Source organism: Peromyscus maniculatus, chromosome X (assembly GCF_049852395.1).
Source record: "Peromyscus maniculatus bairdii isolate BWxNUB_F1_BW_parent chromosome X, HU_Pman_BW_mat_3.1, whole genome shotgun sequence".
Taxonomy (NCBI): Eukaryota; Metazoa; Chordata; class Mammalia; order Rodentia; family Cricetidae; genus Peromyscus; species Peromyscus maniculatus.
The window spans coordinates 65,294,553-65,312,985 of NC_134875.1; the positions used below are offsets into that span (position 1 = coordinate 65,294,553).

At 36.8% G+C, this 18,433-nt stretch overlaps 1 pseudogene; it reads right to left on the minus strand.

Moving 5' to 3' along the window:
* Positions 1–1,680: 1,680 nt before the first annotated feature.
* On the minus strand, positions 1,681–3,534 carry LOC143271066 (nucleolin-like; annotated as a pseudogene).
* Positions 3,535–18,433: the final 14,899 nt, after the last annotated feature.

Sequence of the window (18,433 nt, forward strand, 5' to 3'; positions counted from 1 at the left end):
CACCCGGCTAACCTCCTGAATTTTAAGTATTATGTTTCTTTGAAAATTCTACAATTTAACCAAAGATGCTCAGAAATGAATTAAAAAATTATGAAGACCTGGGAACCTATGGCATTGAAATTCTGAGTTCCAAAGGGTTAGCAAGATGCATCACAGAAAGCACCTTGAAATGAGTAACAATGAAAAGAGTAAAAGGAAGTAGAAAGAGGAAATAAAGCTGAATAGTGGAGCTCAGATGAAAGAGTACAGTTCTGGAATATTGTGAAAGGAAAGATTTTATACAAAACTTCAGTAACTTACAAAAGTTATCACATCTCATTGTGATTCTGTACACCTAGGTTTCTGATGACTGAATTTCCTAGTGTTGCCCTACAGCAAAGTAGGCTGTTTCTTCCAGATATTCAGTTCAAATGTCCTCAATTCACAATGGTTTCCTTGAATGATTTTAGAGTATCTGGTGATGAAAATCAATATTAAATAGAAATTCTATGTTAGCTTCTGAAATTTAATGCCCTTTAGAGATATTGAGCCATCATATTGTTTCATAGCTTTCAGAAAACCAGGTAAGAAACCTAAAGGAACAGATTTCTATTGTGCATTTTGTTGTGAAACTTTGATGTTAAATAACAAGTATATTAAATGTATTTTCAGTTTATGATATTTTAACTTGTTTTGTTTTTGATGGGAGCATACTCCTTGGACATAAAGGAGCAGCCTATGAGATGATACAAATATGATGCCTCTAGATTTAGTCCTAGATAACTTGGAACAACAGTGTTGATGAAGTAATGTGTGGTCACCCCAAACCTCTGAGTTCTGCTGCTTAGGACTTGTGATTTGTCCTAAAGTCACCAAACCCCAAATTATAATAAAAATTTCACTTATAATTATCAGTATAAAAGAGGAAACTATCTGTAGGAGAAAAATGAATCTGTATATATCTTGAAACAACATAGAATAAAATTTAGAGATAAGCTGGAGCAGTGATGGCACATGCTTCTAATCCCAGCACTCGGGAGGCAGAGACAGGTGGATCTCTGTGAGTTCAAGGCCAGCCTTGTCTACAGAGATAGTTATAGAAAAGTCAAGTCTATACAAAGAAACCATGTTTTGAACACTCCCCCGCAAAAAAAAATAAAAACCAACAACCCTAGAGATAGATGTAACTTCTTTTATTGATCTCTCTAAAATTATAATATCACTATCAGTAAAAATGAACAGGGTATCTTAAACTGTTATTTAGACCACAGTACTATGTATTGAAATGTCCTTAGATAGCCTTGTCATCAAGCAAATAACAGAAAAAAAATCTGCAAAGTATTTTGTTTCAAATAGCAGAAAGATACAGTCAGAAGAAACTTTTCAAAATTTCCCTCTTTTCCTTGTGGCTTGAAGGCTCCTCCTCTACCCTTTTTATTTCCTTTGAAATGTTGTTGGTTCCCCAAACCTTACCTCTGAAGACAAATCTGCCTCCTTCTCTGCTTCCACCGTGAGTGACTAGAGCCACATTCAGCCTTAGGCTTTTCTTAGTCCAAGGTAACTTTCTTTCCATCAGTTTCACCATCTTCCATGGCAAACAGCCAAACCGTTTAGGAGATCCATTTCTCAGGCCTGTGATGATTCTTGCCTGAGCAGAGGCCTCCAATGCCTAATCCATTTAAAGCACCTTTAGTGGTATCTTCAAATATGCATTTCACAGTATATTGGATGACTGACCCTTGTAATAGGTGAATGTCTGTGTTTTTGGTACTCCAACCTGATTGTTCTGCCCTCAATTTCCCTTTTATTGCAGGAGTTTAAAGTTTCTTTCACATCTTCAAATGAAGCACATTTTATGAATGCAGACCCTTTAGATTTGCCATTTGGGTTCTGGGGCACTTTGAAAAACATTACTTTCTCAAATACTTCCCAAAGTGTTTCTTCTGCTGCACTATAGAAGAGGTTACTTAAAACCAAAGTTTTTTATTCGCCACTCTCTTGCCTTTGACCTTTCTATCCAGTGTAGTGGAAGGAAATGGATCACCCGTTGATTTCTGTCTCTTGCTTTTCTTCAAAGGCTTTCTCTTCATCAGCTTCTCTTGGAAATTCAATATAAGCATTCCCTTCACTCTTCCCATCCTGGCTGACTAAACTTATCTCCATGGTATCATTACACAGTTCTTTCATTCTTCTTGAGTGACCTTGAAACAGAGATTTTGACCAAAACTGTTCTCACAGCTCACATTATTTTACTGTCTGCCTTTCAGTTTCATTAGTTTAATCACATCACCAAATACATTTAAACCAGGTAGTTTGGGCATTTTTCTAGGTTTTTCAATAACTCAAAATCCACATAACCAAGATTCCTATTTGTACCAGATTCAAATTAGAGTGTACAAATTCTGACAGATACATTTAGAGTGTTTTAGGGAAAAAATCATTCATAGCAGCTAATTCAGGGACAGGTTTGTTAGGATTTGTCTTTCCAGTGAAGAGAGATCAAAAGTATAGTTGGTTCTGAGCCTCTTTTTTTGTTTCCTGACTTTGGTAGCTACTTTGCCATTTCCTTCATTTATTTTCCAGGTGCTTCATTAACAATCCTTATTCCTCTTATTCATCACCTTCTCCTTCCTTCTTAATGTCCCCTTCCTGATTATCATCTTATCATCTTCCTCCTTGTCCATGGCTTTCACAGGAGTCATTTTTACAGGATTTTCCTTCATTTGGCTAGTATAATCTCATAGCCTCTTCTTTAATGCCCACTTCCTCCTCCTCATTGTCATCACCATCATCAGCAACATTATCATCACCATCATCACCATCCTCTTTTTCATCCCCATTTTTTCAGGCAGGAACGGCTACTGCTTTTACCACTGAAGACTCAAATTCATCTTCACCATCATCTCTTCCTGTCTCTCCCATCTTCCTCTTCCTGCTCCTCTTCTACATCATCATCATCATCATCATCATCCTAATGCTTTACCTCTTGGCATTCTTGTTGTGTGTCACCACATTTCCTGGAGTGACAGCTCCATTTTACCAGTATTTGCCTCCCATGTTTTTCATGTGTGGCTGCCTTCTTGTCAGATGTTGTGACTGCTTTGGTTGATCAATTACTCTTTTTTAAAAGTTATTTTTGTTTTATGTATGTGAGTGTTTTGTCTGCATGTATGTCTGTGCACCACATGGAATCAATGCTCTGAGAGGCTGGAAGATGATCTTGAATTCTCTCAGATTGGAGTTAGAGAGGTTGTAATCCACCATATAAATTCTAAGAAGGACACCCAGACACTCGAGAGGAGCAGTCAGTACTCTTATTATCTCAGTCATACCTCCAGCCCCATAACTATCTTCTTGTCTCTGTGTGCCTTTGGACTTTTGGCCTGGGGTGACAGCTGCTTTCTTAGCTGGTGTGGAAAGTGCAATCTTTATTTTTAGGAAACTATTAACTTCTCTGCTGGGGTTGTGGAGCCAGACCTTCCTTTTTATGAGAGATGACAACCTCTTCTGCACTCCTGTACTCTTCTCCATCTTCTGTTTTTCCTTTGCCTTCATTACTATCTCACATCTTTGTTAAGATAGCAGTAATCTTCTTCAAGTTATTGACTATGTGTGGTTCATCATGATGGCTGGTAACAAACGTGGAATGGATTGTAAACAGGAGCACAAGTGAGCCTAGAAGAATTTAAACAACATCAATACTGGCCACACTTGCCAAAAATACCAGAGCATATATGCCTGCCTGTCAGGTAAGGCTGCTGTCTGAATTTACAATGGGTAAATTGGTTTTTGCTGTTGAAATTTTTAAGTTCTTTATATAATAATGAATATTAATCTTCAGCCATGTGAATAGACAGCACAGACTTTCCTCCAGGTCACTCTAGTAAATGTTTCTTCTACTTCTACTATGCAGAAAGTTTTCAATTTCATGCAGTCATCCATATTAATAATTATTTTATTTCCTAAGCTATCAGAGACTTATTCTGGAATTATCTGTCTGTGCTAATATTTTGAGGAGTTTTCTTGTAGTAGGATCCAAGTTTCTGTTCTTACAATAGGGTCCTTGATTGATTCTGAGTGTTTTTTTTTTTCTAATTTCATTATTTGCAGAAAAAAAGAACTATAGTTCTTTCCAGCATAATTTTTAAAGGGATTGTGCTTTCTATGTTTTATGTTTCTTGTACTTTGCCTGAGAATCAGTTGGCTGTAGTTCTGTGAACTTATTTCTGGGTCATCTATTCCATTTGCTCTGGACAGCCAAGTAACATATGCTTAGAATCTGTTGAAATTCCTATCCACATAGCCTCACTGTGTGTGAGACTACATGTGTATTTAAAATTTGATATTTGGTTTTAGAAAGAAAGAATTCTAGTTATGAAAAAGTAGGCAAAACTAGGAATATTTAGGATTTGGAACCATCCAGGTCAAAAGGCACAGATTAGAGCAAGAAACATATCTATCTTGTCTCTCCTAAGTTTCTCTTCTGCTGCCTGCTCTGAAGGTAATTAAGATATAGTATTTTGATTGTGAAGATATTTATGACACTATTCTATATAGAGGATCTTTTATGATATTCATGGAAGAGTATATATCTCTGCAGATCACATGAAACAGAATATTATTGAATTCTCATGGTTTATGGTTTGTACAGTGCCAATGAAACAGCCTTATCTTCTCCCAAGGAAAATATCTCTGTCTTCATTTACCCTTGAAAATAATCTAAAGAAAAAGGACTTTAATAATACCTTCCTTATGTTTAGAATGATCCCAGGCATAGGTATAAGGTCAGTGTGATGTTCAAAAATGCATGCACTCAATGAGATAAAATACAGATTGCTATTTGTTGAACTTTAGGTTAGACAGAAATAGTAGTGTAAGGTTTTGGGGAGAAAGAGTAATGTTTAGGGGAGAAGTTTGAATTATGGGAATTCACTTTACTACTGCTTATATTTAAAGATAGGAAGTAGTAACACATTTATACATTGGAGATGTTGCAATAAGTGAAAAAAAGGGTAGGGATTTACATAGATTCTGGGGTCTGTCTAGAGATATTAAATCTGAAATTATGAATATGAGTACAATGAGTGAGTGAATGAGTGCCTGCACATATATTTGCTTCCAGGATACTGCTCATCTTATAGCATTTACAAGTTTTGGGGTATTTTTCTTTATATTTTTCACATATAATTTTTCACTTTGGGGGGCTGAAGAAGAGGCTCAGAGGTTAGGATCACTCTGCTCTGTGGAGATCCCAGTTTCATTCCAGGAATCCACATGACATCTAACAACCATCTGTAAATTAAGTTCCAGGGAACATCTTCTTCTGGCATTTATGGGCATTAAACATGCACATGGTACACATACATACATTCAGCAAAACACTTATACATGTAAAAATTCTATTTTTTGAAAAATGGATCTTTTACTTCCTAACATACTATACAGATTTTATTCTTAATTCTGTTTCTTCTCAGTGGCATATACACACTTGAAGGAATTTTTTTCATGGCTGTATTATTTTTAAACTTAGAATAGTGTCAAGCAGGTGTTTAATACAAATTGCATGTATGCATAAATCAGGCACCTATGTAAAATATTGCTATGGTGGACATATAAAGACAAGGATCTGAAATGGTATTAGGGAGGAAGACATTGAACAAGATTCTTGTCATATCTGAAATGGCTATGGGGAATTGTTTGTCTAGATATCAAGCACCTGGAGCAAACATGCTTCTGGACAATTAGTGGAAAGAACTTTTTCTTACCTACCGTTTACCTTACTGGGGAACTGGGATTAAGATAATTTGGGGAAAGTTTATTTTTAATATTTTTATTTAACTCTATCACATAATTCTCCCACACTTTTCCATCCTGCCATTATTTCATTAAGTGTCTCATGCTTTCACCTTGCTATGCCTTTTTCTATATTTTACTCTAAAGTGTGGTACATGTATGACACTAATATACTGTAGTGTTAATCTGAACATGAAAGAAGCTAATTAAAATGAGAATACATTCAAAAGACAATTATTTACAAATTCATTTAGAATTTACAGTGCCTCTTAATGTGTGTATGTGGTGTGTGTATAGTAGCAGTATTAGTAGCAATAGTAGTAGTAGCAATAAAGATCAAATTCAGATCCTCACACATTGATCTACATTTCCAACTAAATTTTTTATTTTCATTGTTATTTGTGTTATATTGAGATAACCTCTCATATATTGAAGGCTAGCCTAAAACTTCCTTTCCAACTGAGGACTTGAATTCCTAATGTGTCTGTCTCTCCTTTCCAACTGCCCAAATTACAGGGGGTGAGTCACCATGCTATGCTCCACCATAATTTCAAAACAAATGTATTGGGGCCTGTGGTAGTTTGAATGTAATTGGCCCCTGTAAGCTCATAGGGGTCACACTATTAGAAGGTGTGGCATTGTTGGAGAAGGTATGGCCTTGCTGGAGGAAGTATGTCACTGTAGGGGCAGGTTTTGATTTTTCCTATGCCCAAGATATCACCCAGTATCTGAATATACTTCCTATTACCTTCTGATCAAGATGTAACCAGAACCATGTCTGCCTGCATGCTGCCATGCTCTCTGCCATGTTGATAATGGACTAAAATAAGCTACCATCTAAGTTAAATATTTTCACTTATAAGAGTTACTGTGGTCATGATATCCCTTCACAGCAATAGAAACTCTAACCTGTTGCTGGAGGGCTTCTCTCCAGGTTCCCCAAGCCCCACAGTCCCACAATCCACGTATAAAATAATCACTCAGACACTTACATCACTTATAAACTGTATGGCCATGGCAGGCTTCTTGCTAACTGTTCTTTTATCTTAAATTAACCCATTTTTATAAATCTATACCTTGCCAGGTGCCTGGTGCTTACCAGAGTCTTTACATGCTGCTTCTCCTGGCGGTGGCTGCAGTGTCTCCCCCTCCTTCTTCCTGTTTCCCCAATTCTCCTCTCTCTTTGTCCCGCCTATACTTCCTGTCTGGTCACTGGCCATCAGTGTTTTATTTATATAGAATGATATCCACAGCACTAACCAAAACAGAGCTCTTTAGGATGTCTCAGTGTGTAACATGACAAAAGTTATGTTTTAGTTTGACCAGTGTACTATAGGCTGTATTAAGAATCCTGGGACCAGATATGTGTGAAAACACACATAAAATCATATTGCCAGGTTCTAAAATCAATGTGCTAAATATCATTTTTTCCACTCTAACCATCACTTTTCCCCTAAACATTTACTATAATGTTCATTAGACATTATCATATTAAATGATTAGCCTTTCTCAAATAACAGATGGAAGCAGATGCAGAGATCCACAGCTAAACACCAGGCTGAGCTCTTGGAGTCCAGTTGAAAAGAGAAAAGAGGGATTTTATGAGCAAGGAGCATCAAGATCATGATGGGGAAATCTACAGCGACAACCAGACTGAACTAGTGGGAACTCATGAACTTTAGACCAACATCTGTGGAGCCTGCATGGAACTGTACTAGGCCATCTGCATAAGTGAGACAGTTGTGTAGCTTGATCTGCTTAATGCGCCTCCTGACAATAGGATCAGGATCCATCCCTGATGCATGAGCTGGCTTTTTGGTGCCCACTACCTATGGTGGGACACCTCGAACAGCCTTGAGGCAAGGAGAGGGGCTTGGACCTGTCTCTCCTGAATGTACCAGGCTCTGCTGACTCCCCATGAGAGGCCTTACCTTCTTGTAGGAGGGGATGGGTGGTGAGTTGGAGAGGGAAGGTTGGAGGGGTAGGAGGAGGAAAGAGGGGGATCTATGATTGGTATGTAAAAGGAATAAAAAAATTCTTAGTAATAATAAAGAATTATCCTGGTTAAGTAATATATATCAACAAAGGTTACTGCTCGCCTTCTCTGTACTTGGTCAATATCTCAAATTTTCTCAGGGACCCTAAAGATGCCTTCACCCACAGATAACAGGAAGCTATCTGGAGAATACAACACCCACATTCCCAAGAGATGTTGTGGGTGGGCTTTGGTTATTTGGTTATATGGTTGTTTATTATAATTTAGGAGAATTTAGGATCATAGGATAAAAACACAACTATTAATCTCATACTTTGCATTGGCATAAATTTTGGTATAATGATACAAATTAAAAGTTAATTTTGTTATACTTCATTATGTCTCTACTCTTGTTTGGGAGCATTGTGCTTATATAGCTCATTCAAAAATGCAATGTATAATTAGTTAAGAAATGAAGTTAGTCATTAATCTTTTGTAGCTAAAAGTTTTTCTGGTCCCACCTGTCTCCTGTGGCTCTGTGGTTCCAAGTAAACCTACAGAAGCTTAATGTTAATTATAAAAATGTTAAAATAAAAGGTAGATTATTGAATCTACTCTAAAAAGAAAAAGAGAGGAGACACTGCCATGAAAAACAAAATGTAGAGATACCGTTAAGCCATGAGCCACGTGGCAAAGTATAGACATAAAAATGGGTTAATTTAAAATGTAAGATCTATCTAGTGCAAAGCTTGAGCCAATAGTCCATACAGTTTGTAATTAATATAAGCCTCTGTGTGTTCATTTGGGTCTGAGTGACTGTGGGACTGCAAGGATGCAGGACACAAGAAATCTTTCAGTTACAATCTATAATAATAAAACTTGTAGTCTCATTAGGTATGTTTTCAAGGTTAAATAAGTATATTTTAGACAAATAGATGATTTTCAAATACTTCAAAGACCTACAGAATATGGCATTTAAGATGTTTAATAAGATAATTTTCATAACAGTGAGACACATCTGTTCCTGGCAGCACCATCCTTATACTTCATATAAGGTTGATGGGCCATGAAGACACTCCATATAGAGTTTGCTTTCATTGTGGCAAATCTATACATTTGGGCAAGAAACTCTTTTGCCTTGACTCTTTACAGTGTGCTGTGCAACAATAGAAATGCAGGGCCCACAGGAAAGTGCCGAATTTTGCTAAAACAAGGTGTGATGATCCTTCAGGGTTCCTGTTTAATGGAAGAGTCTGCCAGATATTCTTCAGAACACAGAGGAAAGCAACTGATGAACTTTGCCAGTGCAAGGTAGGATAGTCCTTCAAATTTAGTTCTTCACTGAAAAATTCTGCCAGGTACTCTAGGCCTGTAGGCTGAAAATGGATGCCCCAATGTTGCAGAGGCACTTTGGATGACTGTCCAAGCAGCAAGATGTCTCTGTTGTTGGGTAATACTACATCCTTCTGGAGTCTTTGATGTAGTTTAAGATTAAATAAATGTAATTATAGTAAATTAGATATAAAACTTTGGAATCACTAAGATGAGATATATAATGGAGTATTTTCTCTGAATTTGCTAAATACAAATGAACTGAATATTGTAAATGTACTTCTTACATGATGACTTGCTGTTGTATGCAGTTTTATTATCTTAAATTAAAAGCATTTTTATTTAGACAAAAATGGGGAAATGTGGAATATTATTTTAAGATGTGTTACATTTGCTTATGCTGTGGAACATTTGTTTTAATGATGCAAAGATGTGTTGCTTTCTTTCATATTGCTTTTGTTTAACTCTGAGAAGTTGCATTACTTTGCCTGCCTAAAAACCTGGTTGGAGTACTAAAGAGTTGAAGGGTCAATTACTAGGCAGGAGAGAGAAATAAGTCGAGCTGGCAGGCAGAAAATAAATATTAAGAGAAATCTGGGAAGAGGAATCAAAGCAGCAGCCAAAAAAGGAACAACGAAAAAAAAGAGGGAGGATTTTGGGGCCAGCCATAGAGTAAAAGTGAAAGTAAGACATACAGAAATAAGAAAAGGAGAAAACCCAGATGGAAAAGGCAGATGGGATAATTTAAATTAAAAAAAAATCTGGCTATCAACAAGTCAAGCTAAATCTAGGCATTCATAAGAACAAATAAAACTCCATGTGATTTGTTTGGGAGCTGTGTGGCAGGCCCCCAAAGAGCAAAAGACCCAAAGAGTAAAAGCAACCAACAACGCAGAGTTTGGAGCCTGCCCATCTGGTTTTCAGTCTTGCTTTGGTCTAGGATTTCCTCACTATGCTACCTTACCTCCATTTTGGAATGGTAATATATATCTTGTGCCATTGAATATTAGAAGTATGTGATCTATTTTTTTATTTGGATATTACAGGAGGTTACAGTTAAGATATTACATGAATCTGAGAAGAGACTTTGAACGTTGGACTTTTAAACAATGTTGAGACTATTTTAGACTATGGGGACTTTTGAAGTTGGACTAAATGCATTTTGCATTATTATATAGTATAATCCTATGAGGACCAGGGAGTGTAATATGCTCATTTGAATGAAAATGGCCCCACAGGCTCCTTGGGCCTGGTACTATTGAGAACTGTGTCCTTGTTGGAGTATGTATGGCCTTGTGGGAGGAAGTGCTCTCACTGGGTGAGGCCTTTGAGTTATCAGAAGCTCAAGACATGCCTAGTGGCTTATTATTGGGATAATCTTTTTTTTGTAAAATGTGTGACAATGTGTCTCTGTCCTTCCTCTTCTGCCTATGGTACCTTCTGATTGGATTAATAAAGAGTTGAACATCCAATAGATAGGAGAGGCAGAAGAGTATAGATGTGACTTCTGGGGAGAAATAGGCACTCTGAGAAAGAATCTGAAGTGCAAGAGATTCACCAGCCAGATGTGGAGGAAGTGAGAATACAGTACTAAGGAGAGATAATGAGCCATGTGGAAGACTGTAGATTAACATAAACAAGCTAGTTTAAGTTTTAAGAGCTAGTTCTGAATAAGCCTAAGCTAAGGCCAAGCTTTCATAATTAATGAAAAGTATCTGTGGCATTGTTTCAGCTCATTGTATCTTCATGCTGACTTTGGATCCAGATGTAAAACTCTCAGCTACCTCTCCAGCACCATATCTGCCTGCATGCTACTATGCTTACCGTGCTTTCTGCCATAATGATAATTGCCTAAACATCTGAACTATAAGCCAGCCCCAATTAAATAATTTCCTTTATAAAAGTTCTGTGCTGAAACACCCTGCATGTAAATTCTATTGGTAGTCAGCAAAATATGAGCAAAAATTTCTTTCAGGTTAAATAGAAGTGATAGTATTTAGGAAGAGGAAGGAAGGGGAACAGAGAGAGTCAGGCAATAGGTGAATATGATCAAAACACTTTGTATACATACATGAAAATGTAACAATGTAATTTTTAATGCAATAATATTATATAATGCCCTGGTTTGTTTATTGTAAAGTTGACACAAACTAGAATTATTTGAGAAGAAGAAACCTTAAATGATAATACCCACAAATACACAAGATTGGCCTGTGAGCAAGCCTTTGGGGCATTATTTTGATTAATGGTTGATATGGGAGTGCCCAGCCCAATGTTAGTGATATCAACCTTGGGCAGGTGGCCCTGAGTTATGTATGAAAGTAGGCTGGGAAATAAATGATGAGGAAGCAAGCCAGTAGGCAGAACTCCTCCATTGCCCCTGTTTCAGTTTCACCCTTGAGTTCCTTTCTTTGCTTTCCTCAGTCAACTATGACCCAAGATTTGTACCCCAAATATATTCTTTCCTCCTCAAGTTGATTTTGGATGTTGTGTTTTATCACACTAATAGAAAACAAACTGCAACATATGGTAATAAAAACTTTCCAGGTTCTTCTATTTTCCCTTCCCAAGGAAATCTGTTAGTTCCCCTCTTGTTCCCTTCTTGTTACCCAGCCTCTCTGAGACTGTTAATTATAACATGGTTGTCCTTCATCAACCCTAATATCCACTTATAAGTGAGTACATACCATATTTGTCTTTCCGTGTCTAGTTACCACATGCAGGATGACTTTTTCTTATTCCATCCATTTGTCTACAAATTTCTTAATGTCATTGTTTTTAATAGCTGAGTAATACTCCATTATGTAAATCATCACATTTTATTTATACATTCTTCAGTTGAAGGACATCTATAATTGTTTCCAGATTGTTTATTGGTTTTGGCTATTATGAATAAAGCTTCTATGAACATAGTTGAACAAGTGTCCTTGTGGTATCTGAATGTCCTTTGGGTATATTCCCAAAAGTGGTATAACTGGGTCTTGAGGTAGGTCAATTCCCATTTTTTTAAAGAAACCAACATATTGGTGTCCATAGTGGCTGTACAAGTTTGCACTCTCACCAGCAGTGGAGGAGTGTTTCCCATGCTCCACATCCTCTACAGCATAAGCTATCATTAGTGTTTTTGAACTTGGCAATTCTGACAGGTGTAAGATGGACTCTCAGAGTCATTTTGATTTGCATTTCCCTGATGACTAAGGATTTGGAACATTTCTTCAAGTGTATCTTGGCCATTTGAGATTCTTCTGTTGAGAATCCTGTTTAGATGAGTACTCCATTTTTAATTGGATTATTTGGTTTTTGGTATCTAGTTTATTGTGTTCTTTATATATTTTGGGGCTCAATTCTCTGTCAGAAGTTGGGTTTGTGAAGATCTTTTTCCATTCTGTGGTGGGGGCAAGTGAAGATGAAAATATGAGGTATAGGTTTGGCAACGGATTTGGGGAGAGTACTGAAAGAGAGGACTGGAAAGCGGAGGTATTTTCAGATCAGATAGAAACCTGAGGCAAGGGAAACTCCCAGGCATCTAAAAAGATGATTCCAGCTATGACTCCAAGTAACAGTGGATGCATAGGCTAAACTGGCCATCTCCTGTGACCAGGTGGGACTCCCACTGGAGGGACTGGGACACTGTCCCAGCCACACAACCTTTGACCTACAGACTGTCATGCCTATAGGCTATGATGGTGGCAGTAAGGATGGTGTAGAGAGTGAGAGAATAGCCAACCAATGGCCAGTCCAATGTTAGACCCATATCACAGGAGTGAGCCTCCCACTGACACTTCCTGGATGCCAGGACCCAGAGGCTGGATGTCACAGCGTACTAGGATAGAACCAAACATGACTGGAGAAAAAAAGTAAATGTAATGATGTCTAATGATATTGTGCTATACTCATAGATTGGTGACTGCTCCAATTGCCATCAGAGAGCCTCCATCCAGTAACTGATGGAAACAGATGAAGAGACTCACAGCCAAGCATTGAACTGAGCTTGGGGAATCCAGCTGAAGAGAGGAAGGAATGATTATAACAGCCAGCTGGATCAAGGACATCACAAGGGAACACATAATAACAACTAATCTGGGCTCAAAAAAGCCCATAGAGTCTGAACCACCAACCAGGAACCCTGAGTGAGATTGACATAAGCCTTCTACATATATGTGGCAGTTGTATATATTGGTCTACTTGTAGGACTCCTTGCAGGGTCTGTCCTAATGTTTTGACTGGCTTTTGGGAACCTATTTCTCACACTGGATTGCCTTGCCCATCCTTATTACCAGGGGAGAAGCTTTGTCCTACAGCAACTTGATATGCCATGCATTGTTGATACCCACAGGAGGCCTACTCCTTTCTGAACAGAAACAGAGGAAGAGTGGATTGGTGGGGGCAGAGTGGATGTTGGGTGAGGGAATGTGAGGAGAGGAAGGAGAGGAAACTTTGTTCAGGATGTAAAGTAACTAAATTAATTTAATTAAAAAATTTCGCCGGGCGTTGGTGGCACACGCCTTTAATCCCAGCACTCGGGAGGCAGAGCCAGGCGGATCTCTGTGAGTTCGAGGCCAGCCTGGGCTACCAAGTGAGCTCCAGGAAAGGCGCAAAGCTACACAGAGAAACCCTGTCTCAAAAAACCAAAAAAAAAAAAAAAATTTCTTCCAGTTTCAGCTTATTGCATATTGTCTCTCTGTAATAATAATTTAACTATTGTTAATCAAAAGGTTAATGTGATGGTACTGTACAGCTAAGGCAGAGAAAAGTACCAACATACCTCATGATACTCATCAATAAATCCTCTGACCTCTGGTAATAAATATAAATGAAAATATAGAAAACAAAGTAGATTTTCTAAAAGAGCCTTTTAAGATATGCAATCTGTTTTAAACTTATAAGTATAGAAAAGATCTATAAACTCTATTTATCATGTAAGGCAACAGATTAGTGTTATGCCTACATGGACATTGTTACAGGTCAAATTTGGTATATCCACTTTTTCCTCATATCACTCTCAACAACTGTATTTTCTCACAAGTCCCATACAAAGAATATCTTTTCAATATCTTTTAATGGATCAGTTCCCAAATCTTTGACTATTGGACCATCTTCTGCCCCAAAAAACAAATCACTAGTCTAGTGAAATGATTTCTATGGAACATATAGAAAATCATGATATTTAGTTTATGACTCAAGTATCTATCTTACTCATGTAAGTACACCATGACTTCATTTATACAATTTATTATTTCAAACAATTGTTTCACTTACATTTAAAATAAGTCAGGATTTTTAAAAAATGTTCATTAAACAAAGGGAATTTCCTTCTACTAATAGCATTTTCAGAAATTATTTTGAAGTTAAATAGAGAATTAAGAATAGTAATCCAGAAAAGAAATAATAATTGACATATTAATAGTGGGAAGATGAGCATAATGTATTTGGAAAATTAAATTCATATTTTGGCAAAATAATGAAATATTTTAAAAATGGCTTTGAACTTTCAAAAATAAATAAAAAGTGTGTCTATATCAAGATACTCTATACATACTTTGTGTTTAAATATTTGAAGACTTTTTAATGGCATGGTGGGTAGATGATTTGCACTTCTCTACAGACATATTGCCAAAGAATAACAAGAAAATAACTATTGATGATTTCTTTACACATACTCTCAATTTTATCAGGCATGCCAAAATTTGTTCTTGGACATAGGCTATTGGCTTTATGATTATTTCTCTTTTTCTTGTTTAGACTACTGGAAGCTATTAAATGTTCTTGATGTGTCAACTTGCTTTAAGATGAATATATTGCCATAACATTTTCTTAAGCCAAAGTGGAAACCAATTCTGTACATTCATAGGTGAAACAACCTTTCTTTATTTCCTTCTTTCTTCCTGCCTGCCTGCCTCCCTCCTTTTTCTTCCTTCCTCACTTCTGAGAGTGCTAGAAATTTATGTGATTTTCTCCATTCATTATATTTTAAAATTAATCGTTCTACTAAATCGAGAAACACGTGTGTGTGTATGTGTATGTGTGTGTTTCTCAATTTAAGTAGAATTATATATATATATATACATGCACACACACATATAATTTTTCATTAATACCATTTTAACATGCTATAAACTTCCCCAAAAGTATCAAGTAGCACATAAGTCCTGTGAAATTCTCCTGAGCAATGTTGCCCCATCCTACCTAGAAAATCACTGTGTACACTGGCACTTGAAAAGTTCTAAGGATTTATGTAGTAAAGAAAAGCTTATCTAATATAGCATCTTTCCAGTCAGTTTGGTCATGAACTTCAAATCCTTTTTTGTTATCTCTTAAATTTTAAAATCCTTCCTTATTTGTTTTCTAAATAGAAACATATGTCACCTAATAACCCGTAGAGAAAGCAGTGTCCAATAAACTCTACTTTGACAAACTGTGTTTTCTCTAAGAATCTAGAAAATAAAAGCATATTTTCTCATGGTTCATTACTAGAAATGATGCATTCAAATTTGCAATATCCTTTAAAGTATTTATAGCAACTACCTTTTCCAACATATCTTTGTCTAATGCATTTTCTTGTGAGAAAAGTAACTTTTGATGCTTGAAACTATAAAGTTTATAAGAACAAACCGAATCCTATTTGAGCCTAAGATTATCTGAATAGTCTCTTGAACAATCTTATCAACAGAATAGGTATAACACTGAACCCATAGCAGTGCTGCAATATATTTAGAAAAAAACAGAGTTGTGTAAGTTTGACTAAATCACAAGACTATCTAGTAAGGAGAGCTGTGCTAAAGATACTGTAAAGTATAAGAATTCAAAAAGAATTGAGACTTGCAGACCTTATCAGATACTTTGCTCTGACCATGGTCAGTCAGTAAATTTTGCCATGTGTCATTTAAAAGATCATACTTTCCAACTACACCTAATTTGTAACATATTTTATTTTGTATTGACAATAAACAATGAATAAATAAATTGTACTATCACTGAAATACCACACATAACTAATTATTGTAGATACCAAAAAAGCTTTTAAGCCTCTTGGAAAACCAATTTTGAAATTAGTTATAATTGGCTAATCTAATAGATATTCATGAAAACTATAATTATGAAGTCCTGCCTAAACTTTCCTAGTAAAGGACTTAGAATTACAATTCTAATGTTTTAGATTTTATTTAAACTTTAGTTGAATAAAATACTAAAAATGTTATAATCTTTGAACATCTCACAAATATTACAATAATTCTAATATTCTGATACGACTACAAATTTCAAAAATTTCTAGACTTTTCTGCACTATATACAAATTTTAAGTTAATTTTTAAGTTTAAGTATAGAATGTAATGGGATTCCTTGTGGCATTTTATATATTTTGTACTTATTTGTCTGTCTTCTCTTTTCACCTGTCTGCTGGCCCTCTCTGACTACCTCTCTTCTCTTTTCATGTAACCTCTTTCCCATTACTCCCTCCCTCTTACTCCCTCCCTCCTCCCTTATGATCTTTCTTTACTGCTCACAATATCTGCTATGTTAATCTTCATTGTCAAATTGATGAGAATTAGGATGAACATGGAAACAAACCTCTGGACATGTCTGTGAGGAAGGTCTGAAATTGTGTTAATTTAAGTGGGAAGGCCCACTGTGAAGTTGGGCAGCTTCATCCCATAGGCTGTGGTACCTATGGTAAACAAAGAGAAGGAAGCAAGCTGAACACCAGCACTCATCTCTTTGCTTCCTGACTGCAGGTATAATGTGATGATCTAAACCATATTCCCAATAGTATGACTTTCCTGTCAGAATGGGCTGTACACTCTCCATCTATGAGCCAAACAAGCCATTCCTTCTTTAAGTTGCTTTTCTCAGGTATTTTATCACATCAGTAAGAAAAGCAACTCATAGAGAAAATTTGTACCAAGATGCATTAGATCTTTCTGTTAAAACTGAATGGGCTAGAGAGATGACACAGAGGTTAAGAACACTGGCTACCCTTCAGTAGGTTCTGAGTTCAATTCCCAGCAATGACAAGGTGGCTCACAACCACCTGTAATGAGATCTGGTGCCCTCTTCTGGCCTACAAGCATATGTGTGGGCAGAATACTGTATACCTAACAAATAAATAAATAAATTTTAAAAAAGAAAAAAACATATGAACATATGGTCTTTATGCCTTTGGAATAGGCATGCAGGGGAAATGTAAAAGACTTGGCAGCTGTTGGCTAAAAGTACCTTCACAATGCTGTAAGCACAGCTTAATAGGTTATTCTTATAGGAGTTTTGAAGTCCATAATGGTGACAGAACCTTGTAAAGAGACCTGACTTTTAGAAAGGAACAAGGATTCTATAAAAAAAAAAAAAAAAAAAAAAAACTTTAGAAACTCCTTTAGTGCAACTCTTTTGTGTTAAAATGTCTTTTGTCTTCTTGCAAATGTCTTTGATTATATGTCATTTTTCTTGGGCTATAATTCTGGATTTTCTTTTTTCTCACTCCAAGGATATTAAAGAGGATATTCTTTCAGCTTCTGACTTGCCTGTTATGATGACTGCTTTTCCTTGTCAAATAAACATAATCTAAACTTAAAAAAAAAGAAACTGGGCTGGGGAAAATTCATGTTATGTTCTAGCAAAGAATTTCAATGCATCTGCCTATGTTTTGAACCTTGGATGAATTCAAAAGTAGCATACGCATTGGAGAAGTAAAACTCAAGATGGGATTGTGTACAGATCATATAATGGTAACTGCTCACTGTTCTAATCCAGTCCATACTGAGAAAGAACAGCAAACATAGCAACACAAAATAAAAGATGTGCCATTTTGGTAGAGAAAGGAGGGTATTTAAAGTTGCAGTCCAGATGAGTGCTGAGCACCGAGAAAGCAGCTATAATTATTTTTTTATTTTTTTATTAAGAAAATGTGTTCATTCATTTTACACAACAATCAAAGATCCCCCTCTTCCCTCCTCCCGCCCCCCAGACTCCCTCTTCCAACCCATTCTCTACTCCTCCCCACAAAAAGGCAAGGCCTCCCATGAGGAGGCAAATTCAGTAGAGGCAAGTCCAAGCCCTTCTCCCTGCCTCAAGGCTGCACAAGGTGTCCCATCATAGGTAATGGGCTCCACAAAGCCCACTCATGCACCAGAGATGAATTCTGATCCTACCGCCAGGGTGCCTCCCAAGCAGATCAAGCTACACAACTGTCTCACCATGCAGAGGGCCTAGACCAGTCCCATGTAGGTTCCACAGCAATTGATCCAACTTTCATGAGTTCCCTCTAGTTTGGTTTGGTCATCCCTGCATGTTTCCCCATCTTGATCCTGATGCACTTGCTCATAGAATCCCTCTTCTCTCTCTTTGACTGGACTCCTGAAG